Raw genomic sequence first — 12,713 nt, 5'->3', positions numbered from 1 at the left:
GACAAGCTTGTCCGTGACGCTGATGGACAGAACTCAGAAAGTGGGTTATGAGACTTCAAGTAGATCCTTTCAAAGAGCCACGGAGGACAGTGCACTTTGAAATCTGAAATTCCGATAGACAAAGCAAATGGGGTGGTGAGATGGAAGAGTGTCTTTTGAGGAAATGTTTTTGGCCTGCCTCCAGCCCGAGTGTGCTTCAGCTCCCAAGTATGAAAAGAAATGAAACTCTTTGAATATTGAAAATACGCACAGTGGTCCATTTGGCCTATATGACCTTTCTCCATCCCATTTTAGCGCTTCGGGCAATAAGAACCCATTTCTTCCCTTTTACCCAAATTACTGAAACTTTGCTCGAGAAAACAAAAGATGCTCTGAGTGATTTCTGACCACTTTTATGTGGTAATGGTGCGAGAAGAAAAACGCATTCCAGGCCCACTTGGATTAGCGGAACTGCTTCTTGTCTTCTTTCTCCTTTGGGGGAGGGAAACCTATCCAAAGACAGAAAGGATGCTTGAATGCTATTTAAAAGCGTGATGGCTATGGGTGATGAAGTGTAATGGAAAAAAGAACATGCAAACAGTGGACAATTAGGATTATTAGAAGTATTACCATCCCACAGAGTGGTCCCTAAGTGGAAAAGGGTTCAAGAGTCAGAATCAAAAATAGCCAAGCTACCCCAAATGATAACTAAATATTTGTCCCCAAAGTAACCTGACGGGAAAGACATTTTCCAAAGTGAGAGCGAGCACTACAGTTTGCTGACCCCTAGAAGTCCCATCCATCCAACCAGCATTGGCTGGCTGCCAGGATCGGGGCTGAAAAGTGAAAGTGAAAGTCACTCAGTTGTGTCCTACTCTTTGTGACCCCATGGACTATACAGTCCATGGAATTCTCCAGGCCAGAATACTGGAGTGGGTAGCCTTTCCTTTCTCCAGGGGATCTTCCCAACCCAGGGATCGAATCCAGGTCTCCCGCATTGCAGGCGGGTTCTTTACCAGCTGAACCACCAGGGAAGCCCAGGACCCAGGCTAGGGGCTGCAAATTCAAACACACTGAAGGAAAAGACTGGACAGGATGAATTCAGCCCAGTAAGAAGAATCTGGAGAAACTGGTGTCTGAATCGGGATTCTGGTCATTTTCGGTGAGCCAGTCCATCCAACAGCCAAGGACAGGCTTTCTGTTAAGCTTTCCTCCTTATATCCATTCTGCAACAGCGACATCTCAGGCAGGAAAGCATTGGACCGTTCACTCAGTAACGAATTTCTGATTTTACCAGAAATTTAGATTCTGAAACTGACCATCACAAGCCTGCTCTGCGACCGTGAGCACATGCACCCCGCTGACATGGCTAATCTGCGGGGAGCCTGCTCTGCGTCAGGCACTCTTCTTGGTTCTTGACGTGTGCCAAGCCGTGGAACCTCCCAGAAAACCTGGAGGGGGGTGCGCCACTGCTACCATCAACCCCATTTTACAGAAAATGCAACTGAGGCACAGACGGCTTAGACAGCTTGCTAAAAGTTACATCATGAGCAAGTGCCAAGCCAGCTTTGGAATCCAGACTGTGTGGCTCCGGAGCCCTTCTCTCTGGCCTCTCTGTTACAGGCACACGTGCAGATGCACACACACAAACACGTGCCACACACACACAGATACATGCATGCACACAAACACGTGTCTACACACACACACGGATACATGCACGCACACAAACACGTATCTACACACACACACGTATCTACACACACACAGATACATGCACGCACACAAACATGTGCCTACACACACACAGATACATGCACGCACACAAACACATATCTACACACAGAGATACATGCACACACACAAACACGTATCTACACACACACACGTATCTACACACACACAGATACATGCACGCACACAAACACGTATCTACACACACACAGATACATGCATGCACACAAACACATATCTACACACACATAGATACATGCACACACACAAACACATACCCACACATTCATAGATACATACATGCACACACACATATCCACACACACATAGATACATGCACACACACAAACACATATCTACACACACATAGATACATGCATGCACATAAATACATACCTACACACACATAGATACATGCATACACACAAATATGTACCTATACACTCATCGTAGATACATGCACAGACACAAACACTTATCTACACACACATAGATATATGCATGCACATAAATACGTTCCTACACACACATAGATACTTGCACACACACAAATACGTGCTTACACACAGATACATACAAACACATGCCCACACACAGAGATACATGCACAAACACGTGCCTACACACACATGGATACATGCATGCACACAAACACGTACCCACACATTCATAGATACATGCATGCACACAAACACGTACCCACACACACATAGATACATGCACGCACACAAAGATACATGCACACACACAAACATGTACGCCCCCACACACACACACATACACTCAGAGTTACTCAGCTCAGAGGCACAGGGAGGCAAGGTGGCCCAAATCAAAAGCAAAGAAAGGTCAGAGCGGTTTCAGCTGTCCTTTCCAGCCTTCCTATTGTGAAACAAGTTATGTTTTCAGGGATTTCCAAGGACTGCCCTTGACGTCTTCAGTGATGTGTCCAATATGCACATCCCAGACTTAGTAGGTCCCATCCATAGTGTCTGAGTCCCAGCCGTCTCCTCCCTCCCTTAACCTGCACCCTCCCCAGGGCAGCTCACAGGCCCCTGGAGTCATCCTCCACTCTGGAGTCATTCCCGATTCTTCTCTTTCCCCTGTGACCCAACCCACCTGTAATCCCTATTGTCTCTGCCTCCAGTTCCAATCCTGCAAACCCCAAGCCCACCACCTCTCTGATTCCTGCCACTCCCTCCTCCCGCTCAGGTTCCGCCACCTCTCTCCTGGAAGCTAATCTGCCAGTTTTGCTCCACGATCCACCCTCCCGTTTCTTCTCCAAAGCCATCTCGTCAAAGCCCTCATCAGATCATATCAGCCCCCTTTTTACACTCTTCGGAAGGCCTCCCGCTGAAGTCAGGATAAAACCCACACTTCTTGTCCTCAACCAGCTCCTGGTGTTTCCCATCTTCCCGGTCGAAAACGCTCTTCCCCAGATTTTCTAGCATGTGGCTGCTTTGAGGATGCAGAAAGTGGAGGTTAAGAACTCAGGCTCCAGGAGGGCACTGCCTCCACCATTGCCCCTGGGTGATCTTGGGCAAGTTTCTTAACCTCTCTTGTGCCTGCTTCTTCACCTAGTAAATGGTGAAGATAATCATGGTATCTACCCAGGGCTCTTGTGAGAACTAATGAGTTAACCCATGTGAAGCACTTAGAGCACTGCCTTTCTCAAGCAGTGTGCACTGTGGTTATTGTTATTACTATTACCATCAAATCAATTGTGAGCTTTCACTCGAGAGTCAGACCACCACGCACTGCTGGCTGTGTGAACTTGGACAAGTTCCTTGACTTCTCTCGGCTCAGTTTTCTCGTTTGTACATGCAGATAATAATTACACCATCCTCACAGATATTTTGTGATGATTTTATTAGTTAATCCATGCCACACACTCAAGATAATACTTGGCACCCAGGAAGCATTCAGAAATGCTCATTATCATCATTGTTATATTCTTAATAGCCTTCTCCTCCAGGTCTCTGTTCAACCATCCCCTCATTCAGGAAGTCCTCCTTTATCCCTCAAGTCAATCACTCTGTGTTCTGGAGCCTTGTCCTGTTTTCCATCCCTGCATTGATCACCACTAGCTGTTCGATTGTGCTGCTCCGTGTTACTGATCACCTCTCTCTCCCTCCAACCTTTACTCAGCTTCACCAGGGAGGCAGCAGCCTTATCTTCTTTAAGAGTGTTTCCCCCGGGCCTGGAACTGTGCTTAGCACATGGTGTTGTGTTAGTTGCTCAGTCGTTTGAGACTCTGTGTGGAGCCTGTAGCCCCCTGGGTTCCTCTGTCCATAGAATTATTTAGGCAAGAATACTGGAGTAGGTAGCCATTTCCTTTTCCAGGGGATCTTCCCAACCCAGGGATTAAACCCAGATCTCCCCCATTGTAAGGAGAAGGCAATGGCACCCCACTCCAGTACTCTTGCCTGGAAAATCCCATGGACGGAGGAGCCTGGTGGGCTACAGTCCATGGGGTCGCTAAGAGTCGGACATGACTGAGCGACTTCACTTTCACTTTTCCCTTTCATGCACTGGAGAAGGCAATGGCAACCCACTCCAGTGTTCTTGCCTGGAGAATCCTAGGGACGGTGGAGCCTGGTTAGCTGCCGTCTGTGGGGTCGCACAGAGTCGGACATGACTGAAGCAACTTAACATAGCATAGCCCCCATTGCAGGCAGATTCTTGACTCTTCTGAGCCACCTGGGATCAGTAAAAGCCAAATGAACAAAATAAGTCACAGAAGTCAATTTTCCACATATGGAAATGCCCCTTTGTTTCCTGGGGTTGTTATTCTGCTGCCCAAGTTCATGTCCAGTCATTGCTGCACCCCAAACCTTAACGGAAGGTCTTGACATTGTGTTGTGTGTTCTGTGGTTCTCACGAGCTGTCATTCAGTCAGGGCTCTCTGTGGTTCAATGGCAAGTCTACCCTGGTGCCCAAGTGCAGACACACCTTCTTGCATTTCCCTCTCTCGTCTCTCTCTTTACTCACTGATTTATTTCTTTATCCATCATTTGATTCGTTCATCAACCTGCCACTAACTGAGCACCAACCACGAACTGATCTAACACTGAGCACCCAAGTCTCCAAGGCTGGTAAGACCTGGCACTTGCTTTAAGCATCACAGTGTAGCAGAGGATGAAGATGCCGCAACATAGAATAGGAGAATAAGAAAAACTACCTGTCCATCATGTTCCTACAGGAACAAGAACCAAACACGGGATTTGTGTGTGTGTGTTAGTTGCTCAGTCGTGTCTGACTCTGTGCACTCTTATGAACTGTAGCCCTCCAGGCTCCTCTGTCCATCGGGTTCTCCAAGCAAGAATACTGGAGTAGCTTGCCATTCCATTTCACCAGGGGATCTTCCCAATCCAAGGATCCAACCCGGGTCTCCCCAACTTCAGGCAGATTCTTTAATGTCTGAGCCACCTGGGAAGCCCAAACATGGGGTGCCTGTCAGCAAATAGATGAGTGTGGCTAGAGTTTAAGAGTGGAAGCTGGATTGAGGGACAGGAGACTGAGCAGGTGGGAGGGGGCCTTGTGTGAGCCTAGGTGAGGACTTTGGAATGTATCTTGGGAGCACATAGGCCCTGAAGAGCTTTACCACAGGGTCACCTTCAGAGCTGTGTTTTAGGAAGATCATCCTTGAGTCTTCCCAGTGATCAAGAATGAAAACAAAGAAGCAATTTTGTCCCAACAAGAGAAGAGGAGAGTGATAGTGATGATGAAGAGGAGGGATGGCTTTTATTATCATAAAAGGTCTAGAATATAGGATATGAGAAAGAGGGGGAATCAACCAAGCTGTCCAGATCATGCTTGGAGGTTTATACGCAATTGCTTCTAATTCATTTGCACTGTGCTCCTAGCAACTGCAGTAGAAACTCTCTCGCAAACACCATCAGAGCTGGTGGTAGGATGCAGATTCTTTAAAGAGCAGCAAAAATTTAAAGACTCCTGAGATGCATTCAATTGAACATGCTATGGTAAATTGAATCATAGCCCCCAAAGATGTCCATGTCCTAATGCCCAGAACCTCAGTTCAGTTCAGTCACTCAGTCATATCTGACTCTGTGACCCCACGGACTGCAGCACTCCAGGCTTCCCTGTCCATCACCAACTCCAGGAGCTTTCTCAAACTCTGGTCCATCAAGTTGGTGATGCCGTCCAACCATCTCATCCTCTGTCGTCCCCTTCTCCTCCTGCCTTCAATCTTTCCCAGCATCAGGGTCTTTTCTAAACACTCAGTTCTTCACATCAGGTGGCCAAAGTATTGGAGCTTCAGCTTTGCCATCAGTCCCTCCAATGAATATTCAGGACTGATCTCCTTTAGGATGGACTGGTTGGATCTCCTTGCAGTCCAAGGAACCCTCAAGAGTCTTATCCAACACCACAGTTCAAAAGGATCAATTCTTCAGCACTCTACCTTCTTTATGGTCCAGTCTCCCATCCATACATGACCACTGGAAAAACCACAGCTTTGACTAGATGGACCTTTGTTGGCAAAGTAATGTCTCTGCTTTTTAATATGCTGTCTAGGTTGGTCATAGCTTTTTTCCAAGGAGCAAGAGTCTTTTAATTTCATGGCTACAGTCACCATTTGCAGTGATTTTGGAGCCTAAGAAAATAAAGTCTCTCACTGTTTCCATTGTTTCTCCATCTATTTGCCATAAAGTGATGGGACTGTATGCCATGATCTTAGTTTTCTGAATATTGAGTTTTAAGCCAGCTTTTTCACTCTCCTCTTTCTCTTTCATCAAGAGGCTCTTTTGTTCCTCTTTGCTTTCTGCCATAAGGGTGGTGTCATCTGCATATCTGAGGTTATTGATATTTCTCCCAGCAATCTTGATTCTAGCTTGTGCTTCATCTAGCCTGGCATTTCACATGATGTACCCTGCATATTAAGCAGGGTGACAATATATAGCCTTGACATACTCCTTTCCCAATTTGGAAGCAGTCCATGTCCAATTCTAACTTTTGCTTCTTGACCTGCATACAAATTTCTCAGGAGACAGGTAAGGTGGTATGATTCCCATCACTTTAAGAATTTTCCACAGAACCTACTAACATTTTAGATCACATGGCCAAGATGAATTAAGTAAGAAGATTTTCCTGGATTCTCCAATGGAGCCAAGGTAATTACAAGCATCCCCTTCTCCTCCAGCCTTCAATCTTTCCCAGCATCAGGGTCTCAACATATTAAAAAGCATAGACATTAGTTTGTGACAAAGGTCTGTATAGTCAAAGCTATGGTTTCTCCAGTAGTCATATATGGATGTGAGAGTTGGACCATAAAGAAGGCTGAGTGCTGAAGAATTGATGCTTTCGAACTGTGGTATTAGAGAAGACTCTTGAGAGTTCCTTGGACTGCAAGGAGATCTAACCAGTCAATCCTAAAGGAAATCAGTCCTGAATATTCATTGGAAGGACTGATGCTGAAGCTGAAACTCCAATACTTTGGCCACCTGATGCGAAGAGCCCAGTCATCGGGAAAGACCCTGATGCTGGGAAAGATTGAAGGCGGGAGGAGAAGGGGACGACAGAGGATGAGATGGTTGGATGACCTCATCGACTCAATGGGCATGAGTTTGAGCAAACTCTGGGAGATGGTGAAGGACAGGGAAGCCTGGCATGCTGCAGTCCATGGGGTTGCAAAGAGTTGGGCACAATTGAGCGACTAAACAACAACAACAACATATACATATATGCACTTTTTTAGATTTCCTTCCCATTGAGGTCACCGCAGATCATCAAGTAGAGTTCCCTGTGCCATTCAATAGGTTCTCATTAGTTATTTTATACTTTTTTGATGGGATTTCTTTGCACATGACCAACCCTCTTGGGTGAATTATGGAAAGAGTGCCCAGGTTAATTTCCATCTGAGGTGTCCACATTGCCTATGGGACACTTGTCATCTTTGTCCTGCTAAACCTTGGGAATCCTAACTGCCCTGTAGTAGACTTATCTTTATCCTACCACCTGAAATGCAGGGTATGCCAACCAGTCTGTTGCCTAAGCAGATGTCCAGCTAGGGAATCAGGGTCAGAATCCCTTTCTTGAAAGTCCTCTGGCTGCTTCCTGGCTCCAGCACTCTTATAAGAGCATGTAATTCATGGCTCTTAGGATTTTCTTCTTTCAACTCCCCTAGCCTGTTGTTGGAGAAGGCAATGGCAACCAACTCCAGTACTCTTGCCTGGAAAATCCCATGGATGGAGGAGCCTGGTAGGCTGCAGTCCATGGGGTAGCGAAGAGTCAGACACGACTGAGCAACTTCACTTTCACTTTTCACTTTCACGCATTGGAGAAGGAAATGTCAGCCCACTCCATTGTTCTTGCCTGGAGAATCCCAGGGGTGGTGGAGCCTGGTGGGCTGCAGTCTATGGGGTTGCACAGAGTCGGACATGACTGAAGCAACTTAGCAGCAGCAGCAGCAGCAACCTGTTGTTAGGTAGACTGGAGGAGAATAATGCACACCTAAGTGATACAACAGAGGATGAGATGGTTGGATGGCATCACCGACTCAATGGACATGAGTTTGAATAAACTCCAGGAGTTGGTGATGGACAGGGAGGCCTGGTGTGCTACAGTCTATGGGGTCACAAAGAGTCGGACGTGACAGAGCAACTGAACTGAAGTGAAACAACCCTAGTTAGGAGCTATAAGTATCAAGGCTGATTTTACCAGCTTCATTTATCTGTGGAAAGTGTGCGTTAGTCACTCAGCCATGTCCAGGTCTTTGCAACCTATTGTCTGCAGCCCACCAAGCTCCTCTGTCCATGGAATTCTCCAGACAAGAATACTGGAGTGGGTTTCTATTTCTTCTCCATCAGTGGTAGAAGGAGAGGTTCAAAGTCCTTCTAAAAAGTGAGTAGCAGCAAGGATTTGATGTGACCTGGACCAAATCCAGAAGATTCTACAGAACAGATTAACAGCACCATTCACATCTGGTGACTCAGCTAAGTGGAAAAAAGGTGAAAGTGTTAGTCCCTTAGTCATGTCTGACTTTTTGCTACCCCGTGGAATATCCATGGAAGTCTCCAGACAAGAATACTGGAGTGGGTTGCAATTTCAACTCAGGACTCAGCTAAGTGGAGACCAATTAAGAACACTTCCTTGGTACTATCTATTGATTGCTATTATTACTTTTATTGGCCTTTATTACATTAATTACAGTAACAGAGTGAGCTTCCCAGGTGGCACAGCAGTAAAGAATCTGCCTGCCAATGCAGAAGAGGCAACAGACACAGGTTCAATCTCTGGGTCGGGAAGATCCCCTGGAGGAGGAAATGGCAACCCACTCCAGTATTCTTGCCTGGAGAATCCCATGGACAGAGGAGCCTGGTGGGCTACAGTCAGTGGGCTCTCAGAGAATCAGACACAGCTGAGCACAGCACACATGATAACAGGGTAAAGACAGAAAATGTAGAAGTCCAGGCAAACAGGATCATGTTTTGTTGGCAATGGTAAGGCTTTGTCAGAAACGCCAGTGAACAAGAGTCACAAACCTGTGCCTGAGCACTAGCTTTGGCACTTGCCCTGGAAGTCACTGCACTGCTCTGCTCGTCAGAGCTCTCAGTTGTTCAGGCTAAACAGTAGCACCTCCCTGCCTGGATGTGGCTGCCTCAGAAGGCAAGTTTTCATATGAGGAAAAGCTCTGTTTGCACCTGATTTCTCTCTGCACCTGATTTCTCTCTGTTCCCTGGGGTTGTCATGCTGTTTCCTGGGTTCATGTAACAAAGCACCCAGCTCGTGGTGATGCTCAGTCAGGCTCAGCTGAAGTCATGGCGGCCAGCTATCCCAGCAAGCATCAAAGGATGCGAGGAAGGGTCTGGTACTATCTGCATCCGTACCCAGGACCCTCAGGATGGAGAAGGCTAGAGCCACAAAACACAGCAGAAGAAAGCTCTGTACTTTCTCTTGATTATATCATCTTTGATTAACTGGAGAATGTGGGTTGAGGATCTAATGGATACATCTTCAGCCTTTACCTAAAAACTTACGGCTCTGACAACAAGCAAGACTCAATGCACATAGATGTGGCGTCCTAGAAACGAAACCATAAGTGCACTGGTGTGTGAACTCTTGAACTTTTTTGAACTTTTCTGACCTCTGACTAACTTTTTCCTAATCCCAGAATGGGATAAATAATCCAGGCGTAAATACATTCAATGTCTGCTTGTTTATTTTCCCATAAACCACAAACAGATGGAAGATTAGTTCCTGTGTGATGCGATATCTCAGACGTGAACCACCGTAGGCCTTGGAGAGGCGACAGCACAAAACCTGTGTCTCCTGTGGTTCCTGGCCCTGCCAGTGCCCAAGAAATGTTCACTGACTGATGGATGGACCGAGTCATCTGCATACAGCCACAGTCACCTCAGATGGCCATGACGCACGCTGTGATGTGAACATGCTGAGAACAAACACAGGTCTTCCGCCTGTACTTCCGCCTCCTGTTGAATTTGAGTCCCTTTTCTACCTTCACTTGAAGGTAAGACATCGCCTTTATCAGGAGACTCTTGTCTGCAAACGACTCTATTTCTAGGGTCAAGTAACACCAAGGGCATCAAAGGTAGACAGCAGCAGGCACCATCCTATTTATGCTGCAAGATGGAATGGAAATGCACGTGAATACTTATCTTCCCAGTTCAGTTCAGTTGCTCAGTCGTGTCCGACTCTTTGCAACCCCATGGACTGCAGCACACCAGGCTTCCCTGTCCATCACCAACTCCCAGAGCCTACTCAGACTCATGTCCATTGCATCAGTGATTCCATCCAACCATCTCATCCTCTGTCATCCCCTTCTCCTCCCACCTTCAATCTTTCCCAGCATCAGGGTCTTTTCCAATGAGTCAGTTCTTCACATCAGGTGGCCAAAGTATTGCAGCTTCAGCGTGATTCTTCTTCCTTGAAGAATATTTCCTTCTTTCTCTGTCTGTATCTCTGTCTGCCTCTGTCTTTCTTTCTCTCTCTTTCCTCATCTTTCTTTTATACTTTCTCTTTTACCAATGACTCACTAACAAAAGTCAGTTATCAAATCAGAACTGTTTTTATTGTTGTTGTTTTGTCTGAATGATTGCTTTGGCAAAGATCATTGAGAACCCTAGCTGAACTCTCAATCACTGCCTAAAATGTTCACTTCATTGTGGAGTCCTATGTCTACACCAGACCCTATGAAACCCTCAATTGTCTGGGCTGTAAACTCGCTCTCAGGCCAACTGCGGACCTGGCTTCTGCTGCCACCAACTTCTGAAGCAATGACTTTCCCCCTGAGGCTCAAGGAGAGCCACCCTCAGAGCCACCAGTGCTTAAGGGTGTCCGCAGGTGTTCCCAACCCTCCCAGTCTCCCTCTTTGGTGTCACCATTCCTGGTCAGAGAGTCAGACAGAATCAGAAGGTAAGAAAGGAACACCCAAGTCACAGGCTTCTCTGGTGCCCATATTGACAGAGAAACCCCGCCACTGGAAGCAGTTGAAAGCAATTATTGAAAGCAATTTAAATTCTAATACATGGGATTTCAGAGAAAAAAACTGCAATGAAATGACACTTTCATGAAAAATATATGAGGTTGCTTCCAGTAATTATAGATCGGTGCGGATATGTTTCTTTCATTGGCCATTAATTTAAATCAATTATTTATCAAGTCCTGTGATGCTGTGTGCTGAAAACCACTTAGGACTGGCTACTTTAATGTGTTCTTTAAAGGGACAGATTATAGATTCCACTTCAAGGTTTCTTTTTTTCCCTATGACTGACATGGAAAGGAAGAGTACACTGTTGGAATCAAAATTAAGGGGGCCCTTGCAATGAAGCACCCACCACCCCTAAGGTTAAGGTGAGAATTTTACAACTTTTTTTTTGCCATTAGCTTCTCTGGTTACAGAGACAGTGCTATTCTTAAGAATATCCTTGATGGTCCAACACGACGGACATCTTAGGAATTGTCCTCGCATAGACAAGTTCCTGATTAGGTGACTTACTTGGTGTTGTGACCACATAGATAATTACAAGATTGGAACTTTTCCAGGTTTCTACACGACATCTGGTCAACCATCTGAAAGTGTGAAAGTGGTAGTCACTCAGTTGTGTCGACTCTTTGCTATCCTATGGACTGTAGACCACCAGGTTCCCCTGTCCATGGAATTCTCCAGGCAAAAATACTGGAGTGGGTAGCCATTCCCTTCTCCAGGGTATCTTCCCAACTCAGGGATCAAACCGAGGTCTTCTGCATTGCAGGTGGACCTTATAATGTCAGAGCCAATACCCCTTAGGCAACATGAACTCAAAACTCAGGTCGATCTGATAATATTTCAAATAGAGCTGTTTTATTCTCTTTTCTTTTTGCTTTTCTGCTGTTTTCAGTTCATGGATTTCCAATGATAACAAAGTTCCCTGCTCTACATAGAACAGACACTTTCTGAGTGTTGGGAAAGAAGAATTAGGAAAAAACTGTGAAGACGGCTCCAAGACAGAAGCAGTACCGTTGGTGACATCAGGGGAGACTGCGTTAACTGTAAGACGAGTTCAATTGCATGGAGTGATTCGACTGACTCAGACTGCTTCAACATAAGTGAATTCCAACCTGCCTCACAAACTCCCGTCAGCCTCCCGGTGGTTATCACCATGACAGCGAGCTGGGGATGCAGCTCTTCTCAGTCACACCTGCCTGTGGTCTCATGCTCCTCTCCTGGCAGCCCTCAGTGCCCCATTGCCTCATATGCTTTCTCTCCTCCATGCTTTGCCTGTTGTTTTGCTCTAGCACCCAGACGTTTCCTCTCCCACCTTCCTTGCCTGGCTAACTACTATGCTCAGCATCGAAGGTCCAACTCAAGCACTTCCTGTTTTCAACTCAAGCACTTCCTGTTTCACTCCTATGCTCAGCATGGAAGGTCCAACTCAAGCATTTCCTGCTTCAAGAACTTTCTCAGGTGGCACCAGCCACTTCCTGTCCTTTGCTTCCCCAAGTCTTGCATCATGAGACCATAACTGCCACTTCATTTGTCAGGC

The sequence above is a fragment of the Giraffa tippelskirchi genome, chromosome 5 (assembly GCF_054371585.1).
Source record: "Giraffa tippelskirchi isolate mGirTip1 chromosome 5, T2T-mGirTip1v1.2.pri, whole genome shotgun sequence".
NCBI lineage: Eukaryota > Metazoa > Chordata > Mammalia > Artiodactyla > Giraffidae > Giraffa > Giraffa tippelskirchi.
Note: the sequence above shows the minus strand (reverse complement) of the source record.